This window comes from Dreissena polymorpha, chromosome 16, assembly GCF_020536995.1.
Source record: "Dreissena polymorpha isolate Duluth1 chromosome 16, UMN_Dpol_1.0, whole genome shotgun sequence".
Taxonomy (NCBI): Eukaryota; Metazoa; Mollusca; class Bivalvia; order Myida; family Dreissenidae; genus Dreissena; species Dreissena polymorpha.
This window is the reverse complement of record NC_068370.1, coordinates 43,332,323-43,356,673: the sequence shown is the minus strand read 5'-3', so window position 1 is coordinate 43,356,673 and position 24,351 is coordinate 43,332,323. Positions and strand designations below refer to the sequence as shown.

At 35.0% G+C, this 24,351-nt stretch overlaps 2 protein-coding genes and 1 long non-coding RNA gene across 6 annotated transcripts in view; 2 read left to right on the top strand and 1 right to left on the bottom strand.

Moving 5' to 3' along the window:
• LOC127862065 (uncharacterized) overlaps positions 1–24,351 on the bottom strand; it is a 486,885-nt gene that overhangs the window by 108,085 nt on the left and 354,449 nt on the right. The window contains exon 2 of the long non-coding RNA XR_008040411.1: positions 22,783–22,981. This is a non-coding gene — a long non-coding RNA (uncharacterized LOC127862065). The remainder of the gene's footprint in view (positions 1–22,782; positions 22,982–24,351) is intronic.
• The window catches only part of LOC127862021 (rho-associated protein kinase 2-like), a 461,134-nt gene that overhangs the window by 337,351 nt on the left and 99,432 nt on the right, over positions 1–24,351 (top strand). Inside the window, exon 36 of one of the 4 annotated variants that reach the window (XR_008040402.1) lies at positions 21,228–21,313. The exons of 2 other annotated variants lie outside the window; for them this stretch is intronic. The gene's annotated coding sequence lies outside the window, so the exon portion shown is untranslated. Of the gene's footprint in view, positions 1–20,846; positions 21,082–21,227; positions 21,314–24,351 lie in introns of those variants that run through there. One more of the 4 variants, XR_008040401.1, reaches the window with a different exon arrangement.
• LOC127862048 (rho-associated protein kinase 1-like) overlaps positions 1–24,351 on the top strand; it is a 184,702-nt gene that overhangs the window by 80,751 nt on the left and 79,600 nt on the right. The window lies entirely within an intron of this gene.

Sequence of the window (24,351 nt, the reverse complement as noted above, 5' to 3'; positions counted from 1 at the left end):
CCTCACGAGGTCGAGAGCTTTCTTTAAGTAGATGGAGTTGTGGAAGAACTCATGTTTGTGTTGCATGTGTTTTCCAATGATGACTCTGCGGTTGAAGATTGGTTTCACTGTTATCCGCCCAGCTCTGTATTCAACATGGGCTTTCGCAAGCAGATCTTCGGCTTTACTTTTCAGTCAGTGGAGGGTGATGCATATCATAACTTTGATGGGATGGCTGATGTGGCCGATGGTGCTGTAATTCCCGCACTCCTGGAGATTTCCTGCCATTAGACTGTGAATTGATTCCTCTACCCCTGCCTATAGTCTGGGATAATTCTGAACGAAACTAGGGCGTGGTTTAAGCGGGTAGTCATAGAGGTCACTTCAGTATTCTGTCCATCTGTTAAGGTCTGCGGTACTCTCGGTCAGGAGGTTCCTATCAACGTCTGCCATTACACTGACGTTAGGCTGTCTGGTATTCGTGAGCGTCTTGAAAATGCTGTTGGCCTTCTTACTGCTGCCGGTGGTAATCTCTACGTCAATGTTGATACATTGCTCCTCAATCCACTCCACCTTGGTCTCTTTCATCTTGATCCTCAACTTCGTGTTCGCATTTTTGTGTTCTGCCCTAGAGTCAATGCTGATGTACTTCTTTTTCCTCAACTCCCTTCTATTGTCGCAGAGTTCCATGGTCTCGGTCGTCATTGATTTTGTTGGTGATGTTGTCGATATCATTGTCTACGATCTCTAGGGCTGCACACTTGACACTTATCTGTGGCGCGGAATGACTTTTCTGTCACTGGATCGTTTGATCAAATGATCAAATGTAATGTAAGGGTTCTTGGTGATGCACTTTTCTTAATCACTATCATCAATTCCTTGGCCGGTTTGGCCGTTGAGGGAAAATGAGGGAAGATGATACAGAAATCCTCCTCCCGACAGGTCTGTTGTGTGCTGCCGAGAGTAATTCATCCATGGGAAGGGATGTCAATTCTTTTAATCCTTTTACATTGTCCAGCCAGCTTTTCTTCTGATGGCCTCGACGTCGACCTCCCTCTAGTGTGCCCTTAAGAACAGTCTTGCACAGAGAGTCGTGTCTAGTGACGTGTAGTGACGTGTCCAAACCAAGCCAGCTTTCGTCGTCTGACGGTCGCCTGTAGGAGCTCATGTGGACCACAAAGTTGTGCAGTCATGTTCCGGACGTAGTCGTTGGTATTGTTATCCGTTAAATAGATGCGATGCAGTCTTCGGAGACCTTTATGTTCAAATACCTGTATCCTTCGTTAAGCGTCCGCGAGAAGCGTCAACGTCTCGCAGCCGTGTAGTAGGATTGAGACTACGAGGGACTTGTAGAGCCTGTTCATGGTGGGGAAGCTGATGGAACTGCTTCTGGCCATCGCTGCGGTTGCCAGGTCAATTATTGTTCGGACCTCAGCGGTAATGGTACCATCCTTGGACAGAGTTGCGCCCACGTACTTAAAGCAGGTAACTTCTTCTACCTTTGTGGGTTTTTAAGGTGATATCTGCATTGGTGTTAGTCGTTTAGTCGTTTTGTTCACCATGAACTTTGACTTTTACGGGCTGACGTACATCCCGTACGTTTTTGCTCTTTCATAGAGTCTGTTGGTGAGCTCGTGTAGTTCACTGCTGGTGCCTCCGATGAGGTCAATGTGATCAGCGAATCTCAACTTGGAGACGCGTCTTCCACCGATGCAGATAGAGGTACCGTGGTCATGGAGAGTCTCATGCATTGTATGTTCAAGAAAATGGTTGAACAGGATGGGCGATAGCAGACATCCTGACGGACACCCACTGATGGCCTGAAGAGGTCCCCCTGCTGTCCGTTAAGATAGTTGCGCTGCACTGCTTGCGTTTCCGTCGAGTTCTTGATATACTTGCGCCAGCCGTTAGTCGATGTAGAATCATCTCATAACATTCCATAGGCTATCATGCCACACGCGGTCGAAAGCTTTCTTATAGTCAGTGAAGTTATGGCAGAGCTCACGTTAGTGTTGCAGGTGATTTTCAATAATGATTCTGGAGTTGAATATCTGTTACACTGTGCTCCGCCTAGCTTTGAACCCAGCCTGCTCTTCGGCCATCAGTTCTTCGGCCTTTCTTTTAAATCGATTAAGGATGATTCGATAAGGTCTCATGTCTCAGCGCTATTTTGTCACATAAGTCCATGAGTTCGGTCGTCACCCAAGGCTTGTTCTTCCTTCTCTTTCCCCGAAGCATTTGTTTCGGCCCATGACAGTAAGACATCATTGATGGTGTTGCTAATGGAGTCGATGTCGTTGTCTAAGATGTTCAGGGCTGTACATTTGCCACCTATCTATAGGCTTCTGTCGATCTCAAGAAGTCGCAATCCTCTGTCGTCAGTCTCTCTTAAGCCAAATCCACCTACTGTTCCTTACCAGTCTTGGTATGCGTCTGGTCCGGCCTGTGCGTTCCAGACACCTTTGACAATGTCTTTATATGGGACCTTAACTATGATGTGCTTTAATTCTTCATAGAACTTTTCAATCTCCTCGAATTTGTTGTCAGCTGTTGGAGGATTGTGATGTTGTGAGGTTTCGCCGAAAAACGGATGGATATGACTATGCAGGAGACTAGGACGCAACTGATGATGCTGTAAACCGCCTACCTTACTAACGAAGGAGGTATCGCTTCATAACGCTGGTTCTTTAACTTCAGCTAAATGATGGTGAGCACTTATACAATAATTATTAGTTTATTATTAATAGAACGTCACCAAAATAATTTTACTTTTGTAAGATGCTAAATGTATGTTATGGACGGGTTGTTTAATTATTTCGTCAGTTTATCATGACGAAAAGAGTAATGGCGCGACGGAGACGATTGGAAATATTCTTAAAAAGTTATACACGTTTTGAAAACCCGAAAACTTTTTTAGGTCAACAAACGCTTTTAGATTTAAGTAGTTATAAACTTCTTACATTATAAATCCATAACATTGTACATTCAGTTATATAATAATAAAATTTGTTGTACCTAGTATACTGTTATAATAATTTGAGTGAGATGCATTTTTTAGTTGCTAAGAAGCGCGTTGTCACAAAACGAGTCCTAAGACAATACTTATATCTATGATAAATGCCGTTCAACTCATTTTTCCTAACCGTGTTGCCCAATGGTCTCCATCAAAGTGGTATTTGGGCATGGATCCAATATGTGTCAGCTAATATGGAAATGCGCATATACATGGTGCAATATGGGTTGACTATTCGAGAGCCAATATGGGATCAATAGGTTCATGTTTGCTTGGTACGTAACAATTGTTGTCCCTGGTGTGCATTTACAATTGTAGCTGCTTGTGAACAGCCATTGCAATTCTTATTCGGACCGCAGCGGTAGTAGTGCCATCCTTGGACATGGATACTATCTGGTACTTGAAGCTGGCCACCTCTTCCAGCTTTTCGCCGTACTTGGTGATGTCTGCGATGGTGTTGTTATGAAGCCCTCTGATGTCCTGAAACAATCACCCATACTTCCATTGAAAAATGTATTAAATGTTTGAAAAAAAGTGGTCCAAAAATAATCAAAACATACCTACGTACATAAACAACATTCTGGGCACTATGCATGCCATGTTTGATTAAGTCATCCGTGTGAACAATACATTATATAAAACAAAAATAGAATAGAAACACTATCAATGTATCCTTTATATAATAATTATATGGTACAACTGAAATAATTGTTTTTATTGTTTTCTTATCATAACAAGAGATTGTCACAGTAGTGCCAAATCCCCGCCGAAATGTGTTTGCTTGTATGACAACATTTGTTTTAGAGAGTAGAATAATATTTGCAAAACATGGCACCTGTGAAATCTATTTATATTCAAGGATCAATTATTTAGATAGTGTTGAACTTATGCTGTAGATAATAAAATATATGGAATTGAAAGAAAGGGAGATAATTAAAAAGATGACTTTTAACAGTTACTGTTCTTGATCACTGCATTTTTCCTTAAACTCATCTATTCATTTTACAGTGAATATTTCAGTGTTCAAATTAAAATATTATTGTAAAATTAGATACAGAGATATATTAAAATTTGAAAAGCTAAAATATTTACAATGAAATTAAATAAAATATAATTTTAAAATATAAATAAATACAGTATAAATGAAAAAAATAAAGGGAGATTTAAAAAAAACACTACGGCCGAAAGAGTTATGGTTCATGTTCACTGCACTTCTCCTAGTTGTCATCTGTTTATATTTCTAGTTTCAATTAAATTCCTTCAGTACGTTTAGAGTTATGCTCCGGACAAAAATTTACTTTGCAATTTAATAAAGGGAGATAATAAAACACTTAGGTAGAAAGAGTTATGGTTCTTAGTCACTGCACTTCTCCTACTTGCCAGCTGTTTATATTTCAAGTTTGAAGTAAATCCCTTCACAAGATTTAGAGTAATGCTCCGGACAAAAATTAACTTTGAAATTAAATAAAGGGAGATAATTCAAAAACTAAGGTAGATATAGTTATGGTTCTTAGTCAATGCACTTCTCCTACTTGCCATCTGTTTATATGTAAAGTATCAAGTAAATCCCTTCAGTAGATTTAGTGTTATGCTCTGGACAAAAATTAACTTTTAAATAAAATCAAGGGAAATAATTCAAAAACAAAGCTAAATAGTAATGGTTTTTAGTCACAGCACTTCTCCTACTTGGCATCTGTTTATATTTTCAAGTTTCAAGTAAATCCCTACTGTAGATTAAGAGTTATGCTCCGGACAAAAAATTACTTTGAAATTATATGCACTTCTAGTTGCCATCTGTTTGTATTCTATGTTTTAATTAAATCCATTGAATAGATTTGGAGTTATGTTCTGAACAAAGTTTCGGACGGAAGCACGGACGCACAAACGGACAGACGGACGGAGACTTATACTATATCCCCTTCGAAAAAAATTTAGCGGGGATAAAAATAGAAACAGTAAGTCAGCTAGCTGTCAACACAGTGTGTCCAAAGGTAATGAGCTGACACAAAAGTTGAATATTGAAGACACCCCTGTTATTTTCAAAGCAACCGGAACAATGAGCACGTCGATGCTACTGCTAACCCAGGTAAGTCCACTACGAATCAACAAGCATGAAAATAAACGTACAAACTATTAAACATCGTAACATAGAGTTGTAGAGATGCCGTTTTTGGTTCTGACCAAAAACAACAGAAAGGTTATTTACTGCTTATAAGTTTTTCCAACAAATCCGACTTATGTATTATGACTTCCCAATACGAGCTTTGATTGACTGAATTTTAATTGAATGGTTACGACAATATGTCAACATTTTACGAATGAATCACGAATCGAAACACAGTCATTTCTGTATAAATAAGAAAAGTTAAATTGATCTTTCATAAGATATAACGGGTTCGAACTGTTGACTACGGCATACATTAAAGCATGAATATGCGTTCCATATTAAAGCGAATAAATTATGATCGACGACAAATCCTGTATCCGAAAACGACTGTCCGAAAAAATGACTGGTTTGGCACATGAAATAATATGTGCATATCGTTTGACTGCAGATAATGAAAACCAATTACTCGTCAAATACGTAATCAATATAAAATTTGGTTAACATATTGATGTGCAATATGCTATTGCACTACTTAACTTTGCTATGAATCGATCACTTACAAATTTCAAGATGGCGGACATTTGTAAGATTTTCGAAATCTAGCGAAGATATTTCGTCAGTTGCAGTTCATTTCCGTGCCATCTGCTAAAAAATCGGAAATAAATAAAAAAAATCCGGGGAAAATCGGTACCGAGCGAAAATTTTCGGAGAGCCGACTATTATATAATTATGAAAATAAAGTAACAAAAACGATAATTACAAAATCAGGGTACGAAACATTCTTGGCTAAAACTTTTACTTATACGGGTAACTTAGAAATTTCTATACGAACAAAGTCATAACGAGATCATATTTCAACAAGACAAATGTTAAATTACTTACACCGTGAGAGGGATAAGGGTTTAGACAATATTTTTCGAAATTGCGGGAAAAAGCCACCGCTTCAAGTACGTATACTTTCCAAGCGAATAATGAACCTAAAGAAACTAACGAAAAGAAAAAACGGTTACAACACACCTTCAGTAGATTTGGGGTTATTTACTATGAAATAAACATAAATGTACTATGAAATTAAATAAAGAGTTTATGTTTTAAGTTTCAAGTGAATCCCTTATATAGAAAGGGTTAATGTTTTAAGTTTTAGGTGAATCACTTATATAGCAGTAGAATAATGGTTCGGACAAATATTTACTTTGAAATTATATAAAAGGGGAGATAATTAAAAAAAACTAAGGTATATAGAGTTATGGTTCTTGGTCACTGCACTTCTCATAGTTGCCATCTGTTTATATTTCAAGTTTCAAGTAAATCCCTTCAGTAGATTTAGAGTTATGCTCCAGACAAAAGTTTACTTTGAAATTATATAAAAGGGGAGATAATTCAAAAACTAAGGTAGATAGAGTTATGGTTCTTGTTCATTGCACTTCTCCGAGTTGCCATCTGTTTATATTCTAAGTTAAAAGTAAATCCATTGAATAGATTTGGAGTTATGATGCTCTGGACAAAGTCTCGGACGAACGGACAGACGGACAGACGGACGGGACCAATTACTATATCCCCTCCGAATTTTTTTTCGGCGGGGATAAAAATAATTACCAAAATAATTATCACGTCTTAATATAATTATGGTTCACTCTTGCTTGTGAAAATTGCAAATGCTGCATTTAATGTTATTATTAAAACACCGCCTTACCGAACAGACTGGAGAAAAGATAAACAATTTCATAGAAATGACGTTTCAATGACCCACGGTCATCATAGTAGGGCTGACATATATATGTGCTCTTAACTGTTCGAGACATATCGTATATATGTATGGCCAAAATTGTATGCTGCTTAGCCTGAGGCATTTTGGGTAGGACTATGTAGCAACGCTCCTTGTATTTGTTCAATATAAATATCAAATGAAATAACACATTGTTCTTAAAACATTATGCCAATTCTGTGAGATGTTATTTTCTTGAAGATACTGCATTACAGTTCAATTCCGATTTTACAAAAGCAAAAGTATTAAAGAGTTAAATTATTTTTTGCTGCTCGCCATTTGGCAAGAATGACCCTTAAGTCGATAATGTTATATTTGTATAATGTCTGTCTCTTTGTCCTACGACACATTTTTTTCTGCCGGAATACTGACAATCTTCAACGTGCAACATTCAAACGTGTATGCATTGTTCCCAATTATATTAAGCTGTGCATATGCAATATTATCGTCCGTAAGACTCAACTAAGACTTGTGTTCACACCATTACTGTTAAACTGTACCTTTATCAGATTGTTATACCCTCGTAGTTATTGCAAGCCGTATATTTTGTTAAAAAAACACTCTGAATAGATTTAGACAATGGGCTCTCAATTTTTATTCTCTTTTTTAACTTTATTTGTAACACATTTAGAGTAAATCATCATTATCATCAATACCACCACCAATACATCTTCCTAACATAAGTTAACACATAATATTATCAATTGTCATACAATAAATATAACAACAACAACAACATTTATTCAGCAATAAAGCTTTAAATAAATCTTCTAGCCTACAATGGTGATTATAAATATTTTTCAATATAGACATGTGAGATAAGTCATTAGGCCTTGCATATCAGGAATAACCCGAATGAGTAAAAATAGTACACATGCTATTTTTGTCCAACATTTCTCTTGAGGATCTTTTATAATACAAAAATGTACATATCACCTTTAGCCAATAGAGCGGGGTATACTTAGAAAGAAAAAAAATATTTTTCTTTACTTGATAATTATTTTATTTACAATAAGCAAGCAGTTTGTATCTAATTTTTATTCATCAAAAGGCATTGCACCTAGTAGTTATTCGTTTTCATTGTTGCAGAAAATAGTATTTTAAAGTATTTGAATAAGCTAGGGGAAAATAAATATCCTGGCCTAGATGGTATTCTATCTCGTTTTGTTAGGGATAGTGCAACTATTATTACTTTTTACAACACATATTGTAAATTCCTCACTTATACAAGGTACTGACCCGAATGATTTTAAGGCTGCTAGAGTTGTTCCTCTTTTTAAAAAGGATGATAAAACTGAAGTAGGTAATTAATTACTAGCCTGTTTCTATTTTAAGTATTATTTCAAAAGCTTTTGAAAGAGTTGTATATGACCAAATGTGTACTTATATTTAAGAAAAGGATTTATTATATAAGTTTTAATCTGGTTTAAGAGGTGGTTTCTCCACAGACACCTGCCTTATTCATTTGTCAGACTTCATTAGGTTTCATATGGATAAAGGTCACCTTGTAGGTATGTTTTAATGGATCTTCGAAAAGCTTTTGACATAGTACACCATTCAGTTCTTCTTATGAATTTAGAAGCCATGGGTTTTAGTCCTGATGTTTTACAATGGTTAAATTCATAATTTTCTGACAGGCAATAACTTGTTGATGTATCTGGGGGTTTTTTCTCTTCTAGTGGTAAGGTTACTTGCGGTGTTCCCCAGAGTTCTATCTTGGGGCCACTACTGTTCTTAATATATGTTAATGACATGCAGGCAGTGGTTAAAAATAAACTTCTTCTGTATGCTGATGATTCTGCCATTCTTGTTGCACGTAAAAACAGGTCTTTCATTGAAAAGAACTGACAGATGAATAACAGTCTGTCAGTCAATGGTTAATTGACAATAAACTCTTCATTATGGGTAAAACATGGACAATTCTATTTGGTTCTAAACCTGAGTTAAAGTCAGGTGCTTTTGTCAATGTTGATAGTACTCATATTCAGTCAACTTCTTCAGTCAAATTTCTTGGTGCTACACTTAATCAGTCACTGTTTGGTGATTCCATGGCTAGTTCTAATGTTAAAAAGGCGAATTCAAATGTAAAGTTCCTGTATAAAAAACGAAACGTGATTTTCTCTCATTCAACACTAAGAAACTTCTAGTCATGGTCCCAAACCAATGTCATTTCGATTACGCATGTTGTTTTTGGTATCATAGTATAACTAATTTTGAAAAGATAAAGTTCAGCTCACACAAAATAAATACATATGGTTTGTCCTGTATCTAGGTCATATGTCACATATGAACATTTTAAGGTTTTGAATTGGTTACTTGTTCAAAAGAGATTGGAACAAACCTTTGTCATGTTTTCAAAATCAAAAATGGTTTGGCTCCTGAATATATGAGTGAAAACTTTGTTCCCTTTGACACTCTTCATTCATGCAAGACTAGGTCAAGTGAAAGTGGGTGCTATATTTTACCCAAAGTCAAAGGTTTTGGGTCGAAATCTTTTGCATATAACGCTTGTGTTTTGTGGAACAAACTACCTTCCTCTTTAAGGAATATAGCAAGTTTATCTAATTTTAAGTTGTCAGTTAAAGCCCATCTTATAAATATGTAATCATACTCGTGTATCAATATAGTTAGTGTTTAATTGATCCACATTTTATTACGTCTTCTTTTTATGCAAATAATTGTCTTTCATAACTCAAATCTGTGATATTCATCTCATGCCTCTCTATGTCAATACCATCAATATCCAAGGACCACAATGGAAATAAGAGATTAAGTTATCTGTTTGTGTAATCCTTGGTATAATGTTAATGCCATGGTTTCATTTATCATACATGTTTGATTGTTTTACTGTTTATCATGTATGTAGATATGATTGATCATGTTGTATCAGAGCTACAGATAAGCTGCGTATTTGCCTAAATACGCAATAAAGAAATAGGTGGATACGCAATTTTTTAAAAATCTGTGCGTACCGGTACGCAAAACAAATCGCCGATACCCAATTCGAGCTGCCTTCTATGCGTAATGAAAAATCCCGTTTTGTTTTGGCCGTCTTGAATCGAGTCTTAATCGACAAGCGCTTGTTTTTATCTGGTAACGTATCATTCGATACATAGATGGTGACGTCACTACGTTATTATCACAGACCGATGTGGCACAATGGGTAAAGTATTTACCAATCGTTTAGATGATAACAAATGCGAGTCAAACAAAATGGCGTCTCGAGGCAGACGAAAAGTATCGCAAAAAAATACAGAAACATTTAGATTCCTTTGCCGTGGTAAATCAATCTAAATATAAAACAATTGCAAAGGGCATAGTTGATAACTATAATGAATTTTGTTTGGGGCATTTTCGGTCAAAATACACTATATTATACTACCACAATACCGTTCCAAACCCCTATGATGGAGTGTGTTGGGTTTCTAAAACAAAAGTACTGGCCCATATTATTGGAACAAAAACAAGTAGAAACACATTCGATGAGTGGGTTGAGAAATTCCCTTGTCTTCAGATTGTTGAATCTGATAGCAGAAAGATGGAACAACCTATACTGCGATTGAATACATAACAGTGACTTTATGTAGGCACGGTTTTGAGAAGCTAAATTCACGTTTTATTGCAAATACCCAATTCACGTGATTGTTTTGGTACAAATACCCAATTATTTTTCTATATGAGCGGGCATCATACTTTTGGATACCCAATCACGTTTTCCATTACCCAATTCATTCTTATTTTGAAGGGTATTACCCAATTACCCCAAAAAGCTTATCTGTAGCTCTGTGTTGTATCATTATACTGAAATAAATCAATCAAAATCAATCAATCCATTTATCTGATACTACATGTTTCATGACAAAGAGGTATTAAATATGATATTTATATAATCATATCTACAGAAAACTAACGTATAAATTGTGATTTTGTCTCGATGGTTCAGTGGTCGTAATTTCACAAAACGCTCAAACTGTAAGTAGAAATAAATGAAATAAACGAAATCAATTCGAGTTATCGTTGTATATAAATCCATTAAAAATATCAGAAGGTATGATTTAAATCATTTGTTGTTAATAGCCCTTAGTCAGGATGAATACATGGTTGTTTGTTGATCCATTTATAATAATCTGTGCGCTTATAAATGTAGCTTAAATATAATAGTTATTTAATTTTTGTGAGTAGCTCCCATGAATTAATCCATAAAGCAATCTAGGATGAAGATTTTTGGCAGCTAATACATAGGTTTAATATTTATTTCTTAAATATCATAATTACAATTCATTGTTTATACATAAAAATAAAACAAAAACGCTTTTGTGTCTATTAATTATTATCTCGTATGGATACGAACAAATGTGTAATGGTAAATAAACCAGAGCAAAACAATAATGTATAAAATTAATATGTATACACATATTAATATGTTAAGAATAAAATAAAAGAACATTTGAAATGTAAAGTATAAGTTAACAACTTTATTTGGTTAATTGCAATACGATTATCCTATTTTTCTGCATTATTCTACTAATCCAGATTCTTTAAAATAAATGGAGGCATTTATGAAATTGAGCTTTTGACTAAAAAAAGCTATGTTTTCTAACAATCAGTTCAACAAACCTATTGGAATGAAATGTTCAATATCAAATTTTGAAATTCAAATTACTTACAACTGGTTTACGCTTATATATAGTATACATGTATTTATGACGTAATCCAAAAGTCTAGTTTTGCAAACCAATGAATATGAACAAGGATTTCACAGTATGAATCGACAAATTCTGGTCGTAAGTATTTTATACCTAAAACCCTGCATCGATCATATATAGGTAAACCAGTTTTGTAAGAAACATATGATAATACCAAACGAAAACAAATGTTAATGACACTTAATTTCGTATTCGCTTTCAGCTCATGCCGTTTTGTTCAGCATAATTTGCTAGTAGATACGATAAGAACGAAGGGTTAGTGTACGGTTCAATAGTGGTTATTCAGAACTCTCCAGTCTGAGATTTTCCGATGTTTGAGCACGCGCGGTAGGTACAAACAAAAAGCTGACTAGCATATTTTAAAAGAGAGTGAATCAATAATTTCTCGTATCGCTGAATAGTAAACACCACTTCTTCTCCTCAAACGTTCGTTATAGTTGATAAAAATACCATGATTTAATCATTTTTTTAGATGAATTAATCTCGATCGTGTTGCATTCGTAAGAATACTATGTAACATGATATAATGATGTATGCACATGTAAACAGCTTCGGTCACGTAACTATGTAATTGCATATACTGTGTGTATACCACACTGGACATACAGTTGTAATGTAAGTTTGTCAACGAAGCTACCAAGACATTGACTCCATCGTATATATATTATTCTATTCAAATATGTTTTAAATTATACAGACAAGCACCAAACAACAAAAACCTTACTATCCTAAGTCCATTCGTAGAACTAGAACTTATATATCGTTCCATATCAGTTGGATATTTATATGGCTATTGATCTAGCTCTATTGTGATGCTTTTCTTTACTCTAATCTGAAAAGTAAAGAAAATTATTCGCTAAAGACTAAGACCTTAAGATTAAAAGGCACATCACTAACGAGCTTTACCATACATGACTTTTATTTGCTATATCTATAAAGCATGCCGACAAAACAAGCACATCAATGATGTTTTTCAGAAGAAATATTGCATATGTCAAGCCTTTTGTATATGTTCCTTCATTACCATTCAGCTGACAAAGTATTTTTTCATGTCTTTTAAGGATGATAGATACTGGACACATTCGTATATGTGGCTGTACACATGAACGGCGTTTGTAGACTTTAATCCTGTATTAAATGTCTGACATACATTTTTATACCACATTTATATAGCGCCCTTTTCATACTCGAGATGTGCGTTCAAAGGCGCTTTACATTTGTACATGTATATCAGTGTTAGATATGTTATGTGCAATTCTTAATAATAATAGTTATAACAAAAAAAGACTTGAATTCTTACATTTCCTAAAAGAAACACTAGTGTCGTTTAAATACTTATTATCCACTACTGAATAGGAAGCAAACCGGATATCGACGTTACTGATCATTGCTGTATTAATGACAATGTTTGTACCTCCCGCGCATACTCAGAAATCAGAAAAAAAAACACAGCGCGCGAGTTCCGAATTAAATCTATTGTGGACAACGATGGTGGTGGCTATTATGGAAACACAGGAATCTTCACGGCGCCTGTATGTGTGGTGTACATGTTCACGGTGCACTTTCATGACAAAGGCGAATGGGCTAGCCTTGAAATTTGTGGAAAGCGGAACACCGTTGTAGAGATGAAATAACAAATCCAGAGTCTGCGCCAGCGTGCAGGCGTTATCTAAGGTTGCCGCGGGAGATATGGTCTGTGTGCGGTCTACATGGTCTCAAAATAAGGTCAACAACGACGAGAAGTACTACTGGAACGCATTTTCTGAGTTGTTGAGTCGTACTCAATTGAAACGATATCAAAATTAACCATCAATATCTATGTCATATTGAGCAATCATTAATAATGTTAAATTAACCGTCAATATCTATGTCATATTGAGCAATCATTAATAATGTAAACTTATAAACATAAAGACATTGCACATGTGCTTGAAAAACTAAATACATGTATATCTGACTGTGTTAAACAGTATCGGTCGAATACGGTTCAATAATCCGGATTAAAACATGAATAAATAAATATTAATTTTATATTAATAAATTAATTTCACCGATGACAACATGTACAAACCAATACTTGCATGAAATTCGTTTTAAAACTGTACCACGACCAAATTGTTTTATATGTAATTTCATTATGCTGTCAATTCATACGTTCTTGTCAAACAAGAAACACTCGTAACGAAAACAACGAGCTTCTCTTCGATTACGTACCAATAAGGTATCAATGCTATTACAAGTCATATTACTATATATTGTTATACAATGTTTCAAAATTATCGTGTTTGGTTGATACTGCGTTAAAGTTGTACAAGTATTATTTGATATACCCAATGTGTGATGATATATGTAAAAATGAAACTCCGCGAGTATGAGGTGTCTTCTGACGGGGAATTACTCAGAATTACACATGCCGTAAACTGAACATCTTTTTCAAAACAAGCTTACTTATTTTACCGCCGTCCGAGCAGAGCTCCGAGCTTAGCTCTATCGTCTCCTTTCCGCCATGACATATTACGTAATGGAGTTCAATTTAAAATATGACATTTAGAATAGTTTATGTAATGTATTTTTACAATATTATCTGAAAACCAAATATAAAGTTTAATTATGTAAACAATACCAGCCCTGGGAGGATTTACTTGTGAATGCAGTATCTACAGCCAATCTGCAAGAGGAGCCTAACACGAGGAGTTTAACTTACACCATACAAGCAAACTTTGTAACTTAAGAAAAATGGAGAAAAAAATCAGAATCGAGGTGTATTTGAAACTGGCACATACCACAAGAGAAGTAGAGGCTAGTTAAGCGTTTAATTTGTAAGGCCAATATACGATACAATAAATTATGCTTTTTTAGCAAGTTAATGTAATAAAAAAATAAATAATGAACTTGGTGGCGGCTTTGAAACAACAGTACACTGATGTTTAACGCGTATGCTTTTTTTAAATCCATCGACAAGAAGGAAGAAAGAGCGTGCTCGTACATTCCAGGGCATCAATAAATCATATAATTTGTCCTTCTTGCGCTAATTTATTTGGTCGTTGATGCCCCAAAAGTTTCGTTCAGGCGTAATGCCAGATTTGAAGTAGGCAGGTACTTATAAAGATGCAGACAGCGATGGTGACGATATAAACGCGAAAACCGTCGGTCCGCCGGTCCTGACCAGCAAATTCAACTCAAGACCGGCAAGTGATTCAAGAAAATCGGTCCAACTAACCGACAAAAATATCCGATCAAAATATTTTAATTTCGCAGAAATAGCGTTCGGAAGCGACGTAAATTTCAACGATTCGATCCCATTATGTCACTCTGCTATGTCACTCTGGATCAGCAGACGATTAATTCCATAAATCAATACGGATCGATCAATACCTATCTTTCGGAGAAATCCGAGATAGCCGATGTAACACGAGTGTTGCTATGTGTGACACGCGCGCAGATTGTCAGTAATATGGCCAAGTTTCAGAAAGTGTTTTTTTTTTATTTTAACGTTTTATCCCTTCAGAAAAAAGACCTATCAATAAAATATATATATATAGGGCTTTGTTCAGAAGGTAAGACATTTTAATATAATTGTTAGTTTTGACTTGAATAAGTTCGCATTTGATTGTGTATAGAGTACAATAAGCAGCTTTTACGCTCAATTACCATTGTGTTTTGTTTGTAAATTGTCGACCTAGTTTTAGTTATCGTTTGGATGGTCCAGAGATAAAATCATAATAAACAAAGAGAAAATAAACTTTGACATAACAATAATTAGTTTATTCTTGTAGCCATAACAGAGGTAATGACAAGTATTTAACAACAAATCGATTATCAAAATTTCAGTTTTCGTTTTCATAAAATTTAAAAAAGGGACAGATAATTGTAAATTAAACATTTAATTCAATAATTGTTTCATCTAAAAAAAATCAAATTTACAGAGCAAAGTTACACATATACATATTTAAATATAAATATACCATATATTTTAAATTGTACAACGTAAACAATAAACAGTTAACACACTGACAAAATTCGACACGAATAACTTCTTTTCTAAGTAGTGAGTTATTTGTATTTATTTGTCAAATTTGAATCCCCTCTGACAAGTTGAAAGTGCAGTTTGTAAAACTTCATTCCGACGGAACACAAACATGTCCAGTTACATTAATTTGTTCTCCAAATCTACTCTTTGAAGCTGTCTTTGATTTTGCGTTTTATTTACTGGCTGCTGGAGCTCATTGTTAGTCTGCGCAGATCGCGGTGGAAGGACTGCCAGGGCTTACGATTCATGATTCTCCACCAAGTGCAACACTTATGAGAGTTTTTGACATTTTTTGTTTCGTTTCGGTAGTTACACCACGGCTGTAGGAGCGAACAGACGCTTCATTTATATGCCCAGTCATGAACATTATATGCCGTGTTTCACAGCCCGCATCATCAAGGCACTGAGTAGAAGTGGCTCGTAATGAGTATGCAGTGTATCTGAAGAAATTATTTTTTTAAGTCAAATGAATTTGTTGTAGTAACTGAAAGATTCTATTAACTTTTACTATTTCAATATAATTAACTTTCATCAAAAACTGGAGAAATCGATCTATGCAAATAAGACTTGATTATTTATTCATAAAACCTGATACACCAATAAAAACAACATTATAAAACATTACACTTGAAACGATGATTATTTTATTTGTTATATGTTTGGCTCGTTTTTAATAACGGTAATTTATTTGGCAAACGTATATTTTATGTCAAATGATTTTTTTAGAAACTGAAAGAGACTATCGACTGTTTCAATATCATAAAATATCATTAAAAATGGAACTTTCCATTTACGCAAATAAGGAATGATTGTTGTTTCATGAAATCTGATAAACCAATAAAATCATTTTAAATTTTACACTTGAACTGATTTTTGTTATTTGTAACCTGTTTGGCTCTTTTTAATTAATTAATTTATTTATTTATGTTGCAAATATATGTTACTTATATAAAAGTTTTATAAGAATACCTATCTTCAAGCCCTGCATTTCTGCAAATATCTCCTATGAAACTAATGAATTTTCTCGCGCTGACTGGTGTGTTAGTGTACCATGTGAACACCAGGTCTGGTAATTCAATTGTCAGCTTGTTGATATGACAAAATAACTTGTCGGCTTCAGGGTGTCATTTTGACAAATAATTTTTAGCAATTGTACTGGGTAGTCACTTTCATTTCCTTCACTTAAGGCGTACATTCTTTTCTCATTGGAAATACTGTCCTGATTTTGTTTCTCATTTACTTGATGACTCAACAGAAAGTATTCATTTCCTTCACCTTCAGTCTGCTCTTGTTGAGCTGTGGATGAAACTCCAGCCCCTTGGTGCCATACTGAATGCTGAGCATATACCACACTCTGTATCGCAGACACACTGGTGTGTTGCTTTTCAAGTAATTGCTGATCTGCCTCCGTTGATTTGTTAGAATTATTGGCTTGTGTCTTGTGGGAAGATTGAGCCCAGACTTCAGATTTGTTTTAAGTTTTGCGCCAAGCATGTCCTTTGCCTCGTGAAATTCAGAGTCTTTAACAGTGTCTAATCTTCGATTATTTTCGCGAAATAAGCGGTTGATTGCAGCCCTTGCATTTTGCATTGTATTCCTCAGCAACCGTCTCATCATCAAACTTCCTTTTACGGCTTTCAGTTAGTTTAGGTTGGGCCTCAGCATAGAATCTTTTCAGATACATATTAAGCTCATCTTTTTTAACAGTTAGCAAGCCAACAGTCTTCTGTAGACGTTCAGCACACCCATCTAAAATAAACACAATACTTATTCAGAATGCATCCAATCAGAGAGCTGCGTTTATGTAAAAGTGAATGAAGTTGTTATTATAAATATCTATAATACTGTAATTTGGTTATAGAAATTAGCGGTAATTGTCATGTTTTCCGACATTGTTTAAACAAGTTCAGGAATTTTGTTAGTAAGCAAGCTATTGTCGCGCTTATTCATGAATATAGTTTAATGAATTAAGATATTAAAGTGACATTATGGGCATCTAACAGTTTATAGGTGTCTATCGCAACCGTTGTTAATTTTTGGTGTTTTCACTTCATATACACTTATATTTGTTAATGCAGCATCAACATACTAAAACAGTATCCCGAAAAGAGAAAAATAATACATATGAATATCAACCGTACTTTCGTTTTGACAACTGCCGACAGAAATGATTCGATGTACGATGTGAGTCTAAATGTAGTTTTCATGCAGATTCGTTCATACGACACAAAGACACAATTTTGTATTACGGATCATTTCGGCTTAGAGGACTGGGTGGGTCATGTAAAATATCGAAAATAATATATATGTTTTATAAACAACTGGTAGCAAGATGAGTTGTAGATAATTGGTCAGTCACCACATTTTAACTAATTCTTTTGACCTGTTAATTCTTTTCAGCTCAATTCAACAGTGAAAAATGCCCATAATATCACTTTAAATGGCAATGAGTGTCATATTTGTTATCACATGCTTTTAAATGAATACAGGTTAGAACGTACATGTACTGTATTGCGGTTATTCATTTTTACATTAACAAAATGAAATGTATTTCTTTAAACAAAAATGGCTTTCAAATATGTAATCTCTTAATTTAGTTAATTTAGAAAGAATTCAGTTGTTTTAAATTGTATTTCATTAATGAATTGAATATATATCAACACTTTTCTAAATTATATGCTTTAGTTTTGTGACGCGTTGAAATGATGTGAAATTGACAATTCTAAATGTTGCACAATACATATTTATAAATTATTTTGTAATTTATTGAGTAAAATTAAGTTGAAATGAGCAATTTTCAAAGTTTTTGGTGCCGCATGCAATTTATACAAATTGACAAAATATGAAATAGTATTTGATAAATTGTACAATATTGTATTTTTCGGGCAAAATATACTTGAATGAAGACCTGGATAAAGTCTCAAGTAGACAGACCAATAATTTGGATTGTGTATTGGAGGAAAACAGGAGAAATAAACATTAATTGCATAGAAGAAGTCTGTGTATATAGGTCAGAGCCTTGAATATGATTAATGTCATAACAACAAATGATAATTTCAACTTATTTTATGAGGTAAAGAATTCAACCGGCCATTATACAAATTCACACCCTATTTGGTGTTTTGTTTGTTTTTTTAGCATTGTTATTTGTCTTTATCTTCTCCTGATCGCATTCATCCACTATCTTGAATTTACATGTAGCTTCCATCTTTTCACTACATGTATTCTGCGCTTGTTTCTCGGCGACCTCAGATTTATTATTATGGCTATAGTGAAACCTTATTTACACTTATGAAATTCTTGTGAACACTTTAGAGTCCACATGTTTTTTACCAATCAGCAAGCAAACATTTGTTGTGATATCTCTGCCACGTAAACAATGGTTCAGAAACAAGGTTCAAAAGCACATTTGTTAAACATACATCACAAAAGCTGCATATAATGTTTTAGATCCTAAGGTTCTCAGGTGAGCAATCTGAGGCCTTTTGCCCTCTTGGTAAAAGATTTTTGGGGCCAAGGGGCCACTTCACAAAAGAAAAGGAAAAAGCCCTGGATACTTGCTTTTTCTTGCCTATTAAAAATCTTAAAGTGTTTTTGATGTGTTTAAGCTAAAAAAAGATAGTGTATTCAGTATTAGAAAGTAGAAGGATAAATCTAACAAGACCAATCAGGTATTGATTCTAGTCATTGTAATCCAAATATTTCCTGTACAGGAGTGGTTCATAATCACAGCAACTTGCATTTTGTAACCTTTTCTTTTTTGTGGACAGCTCTCTGTTTACGGTTACTTTTTCAGTGTCAGCGCCTGACGTGTACTATTATTTAGATGTTGGTGGATATAGATAAACTGTCTAAACTAGTTGTATAATGGCCTTTTACAATCGATTGTTGATTGTACACAAATATCAGTGAATGTTAATAATAACGTACATGTAATGATGGGGACTGCTATGCCATGAGATAATACTACACATGAATATTTATGTTACCAGAACACTGAACTGTGTTTAGTACAAACAATTTTGTTACTAATTTGTGTTCATGTACAGTAGAACAGTAGTAGTGTGTTTGTATGAGTTTTGTATAATGCAAGTCTTTTATATTCACACAGTTTGCTAGAATTTTGCTCTATATCATTATGTTATTTGTTAGTTATATTCTCATGTTTCTTAAATTTCTTATGAATTTTGACATCTGAAATGTGTACTTCTGATATAAGTCAATGCAACACAGGCTGCTTTTTACAAAAAAAATTACCAAAGGATGAAAGAAAATCAATATTATGTCAATATAAAAATTAGCCTCTCTATGTATTAAGTACTCACCGGTTAATCAGGGAATACACTCTCGTCTGACACAGATTTTTATAAAAGAAAAACAGTTTTAGTTTAAACAGAAAGTGTCTGACCTGATTAGCCTGTGCAGGCGATTAGCCTGTGCTGACTGCACAGGCTAATTTTGGATAACACTATATGCACATGCATAAATCTCGGGTTTGCCAAAACAAGGCCAAATTGAGGCAACTGAAAGTACTACATTTATGTTCAGTTATTCATTTGTATCGTTATTCGATTCCTTTTTATTTACTAATCAGCATAGTGCTTTATAATGGCCTGTGTGGACCATCTCTTCCAAGCATCGCTTGAAAGTGATTCTTTATAACATGTATACGAGTTTGTGCTGTTATCGATATGTTTATCAATCATGTACATACTTCTGCTTGTATATACTGACAAGGAACAAATATATTTTGTAAGCATCATGTAAATATTATTTTATTATCATCTATGTGTATAACACTAGGTCTTGTATGTATAGAGTTGTAGTTCAATGATTTAAGTAAGTAATATTTACTCATTGGTAGATTATACTTGTTGGGTAGATTTGTTATATTTATAGACATCTGTCTCTGTGAAAGTTCTTGTGCACTATGACACTTGTTGTTGAAACTTTACCTCACACATTAAGAACCCTTCTTTTGTCTGTGTATGGCAGTAGAGAACAGAAAAACACATTCACAGATACTTTCAACGCTTTACCTCTTAGATCCTTATCTTTACGCATTTGTCGTCCCTCAGAAAGTTAAATTTTATTAAAGGCCTTTCTTACTAGATCCAAGTTTTAAAGAGTTCACTCCAAACCCCTAGATACTGATGAGCAGCAAACCTAGATACTGATGAGTTACTCGCAGGCTGTTCTGGTTTTATGCTGTTTGCACATAGGCATTTTCACTTTGCTTCTGAAAGGTTAAAACAAGCAAAGCTTATCAAGTTGGCACTATTAAGTAAATATGTAAGTTGTATTACCCCATATTAGTATATCAAAGGAGCCATTTCAGGCAAAAATGGATCTAATGCTTTATGTGGCCATTGTAGCCCCAGATCAGCCTGCGTAATTGCTGGCCATATATGGCATAAGACCAATATTCTCATGACACATGTCAAATATGCATCTGTGGTTGCAACTTAAGTTCTTCCTTAATATTTCCTTAATATTACGCAAACATGTAGTGAAATAGGATTTGATTAAGTAAAGAAAGTAACTAGCATTCACGGTAAAGTGTTCACATGGATTTTTTAATCAGGACACATGACCTGTCAAAAGGTATATTTCAAAATTGAACACAGGTCAATGTTAATTCATGGATGTGATAAAATGATGTTCTGTGTTTTATTTTACAAATTGATTGCATTGACTCAATCCACATGTGCTTAACAGTGAAACCAGAGGTTTGTGCTCTGTCTGTCTGACTGTCTGTCAGTCTGTCTGTCACACTTTTCTGGATCCTGCGATAACTTTAAAAGTTCTTCATATTTTTTCATGAAACTTGAAACATGGAAAGATGACAATATGGAGATTATGCACGTCATTTCATTTTGTTCCTACGTCAAGAATTTTGGTTGCTATGGCAACAAATAAAAGAAAATACTTACAATGTTTGAGTTTCACCGGTAGGGGACCATATTGCTTGGCAATCTCTTGTTTAGGTTGTTATAGAAACTAGCATGTTCAATGAAGCTGGAAGAAAGCTGCTAGGGTAGATCTGTATGACATCAGACTGTGATACAACCACACAATTGTGTAATCATGTGTTTGTTTTGTTTCGTTCAAGTCTTGCTTAATGCATCTGTTATCTTTAAAAAAAACTGAAGCAATGTTTGTTTAATTATTTTGCTAGCATATTTGATTTTTATGCCCCCCTTCGAAGAAGAGGGGGTATATTGCTTTGCACATGTCGGTCTGTCGGTCGGTTGGTCCGTCCACCAGGTGGTTTCCGGATGATAACTCAAGAACGCTTGGGCCTTGGATCATGAAACTTCATAGGTACATTGATCATGACTCGCAGATGACCCCTATTGATTTTTAGGTCAAAGGTCAAGGTCACGGTGACCCAAAATAGTAAAATGGTTTCCGGATGATAACTCAAGAACGCTTAGGCCTAGGATCATGAAACTTAATAGGTAGATTGATCATGACTCGCAGATGACCCCTATTGATTTTCAGGTCACTAGGTCAAAGGTCAAGGTCACAGTGACCCGAAATAGTAAAATGGTTTCCGGATGATAACTCAAGAACGCTTATGGCTAGGATCATGAAACTTGATAGGTAGATTGATCATGACTCGCAGATGACCCCTATTGATTTTCAGGTCACTAGGTCAAAGGTCAAGGTCACGGTGACCCGAAATAGTAAAATGGTTTCCGGATCATAACTGAAGAACGCTTATTCCTAGGATCATGAAACCTGATAGGTAGATGGATCATGACTCGCAGATGACCCCTATTGATTTTCAGGTCACTAGGTCAAAGGTCAAGGTCACAGTGACCCGAAATAGTAAAATGGTTTCCGGATGATAACTCACGAACGCTTATGGCTAGGATCATGAAACTTCATAGGTACATTGATCATGAGTGGCAGATGACCCCTATTGATTTTCAGGTCACTAGGTCAAAGGTCAAGGTCACAGTGACAAAAAACATATTCATACAATGGCTGTCACTACAACGGAGAGCCCGTATGGGGGACATGCATGTTTTACAAACAGCCCTTGTTTTATTAAAATTTCATTTAATATAATTTGTTGAATGTTATTAATCCTTTTTTAACATTTCATTGGATATAATTTGTTAAATGTTATTAATCCTTATAATTTTGTTTCATTTCCAGGCCATGTGTTTTGACCTGTTATCGTTCTTTTTTACTAAAACTCCTATATTTGGATTTACTTTTAGTGCTAAACTAACCCACAAGCTAAAGTATTGAATGTATTCTCTCAGATTTAACCATTATGGCACGTTATATTGTACTATTCCATGTTACCACACCTTTTGTACATTAGTGTTTTTTTTTACATATTTGGACTCCTGTTGTTAGCATAAACCTTTGTTTGTGAGAATAGATAAGTGCTGTTTTGTCACTGACAAATGTTGTTATGTACAGTTATTTTGTAATCATTTTAACATATTATTATACTATATAATGATTATGTAATTCAAGCCTAGGAGGCTAGGCGATGTTAATTAGCATGTATGTTTGCCCAATTAAAATACTGCAAAACCTTACTTCATGTGTTGTTTCCTTCCTGATTCCTTAAGCTGCTATCAACTTAATTTATTGTAAACTCAACATGCTTATATTGAGTCTTTACCTCAACTATTTACCGACAAGTTTTTGCTACATGTATACTGCTCACCCAAAAGTTGACATCTATGTAAGTCTGTGGCAAAAGTTAAAATGCACCATATTCACATCACTGCTTCTGCTATAGGCATTCAATTGAAACTTCACACATGTTTAGGGTCATTGTGTGAGGTCACCGACCAATGTGCATAAGCCTGACCTGCAATTCGGCGGAATTATTCCCCTTTTTGTAAGTTGAAATTTGGTTAAGGTAAATGTGCACCTTTCCCATATCACTATTTCAACTGCATGATTTCAAATTAAACATCTCGCGTGGTAAGGATTATTCCAACTCCATTGCACTATATTTACTCTATTATGCCCCCCCCCCCCCTTCGAAGAAGAGGGGGTATATTGCTTTGCATATGTCGGTCGGTCTGTCGGTCCGTCCACCAGGTGTTTTCCGGAGGATAACTCAAGAACGCTTGGGCCTAGGATCATGAAACTTCATCTTTTAGGTCACTAGGTCAAGGTCACGGTGACCCGAAAAAGTAAAATGGTTTCCGGATGATAACTCAAGAACGCTTAGGCCTAGGATCTTGAAACTTGATAGGTAGATTGATCATGACTCGCAGATGACCCCTATTGATTTTCAGGTCACTAGGTCAAGGTCACAGTGACCCGAAATAGTAAAATGATTTCCGGATGATACCTCAAGAACGCTTAGGCCTAGGATCATGAAACTTGATAGGTAGATTGATCATGACTCGCAGATGACCCCTATTGATTTTCAGGTCACTAGGTCAAAGGTCAAGGTCACAGTGACCCGAAATAGTTAAATGGTTTCCGGATGATAACTCAAGAACGCTTATGCCTAGGATCATGAAACTTCGTGGGTAGATTGATAATGGCTGGCAGATGACCGCTATAGATTTTCAGGTCACTAGGTCAAAGGTCAAGGTCACGGTGACATATACGTTTACCTTACTCATGAAAACTATCATTGACCTTGATAACGTATATATGCGTTTACCTTAATCATGAAAATAATAATTGACCTTTATAATGTAGATATGCATTTACCTTAATTATGAAAATTATAATTGACCTTGATAATGTTGATATACATTT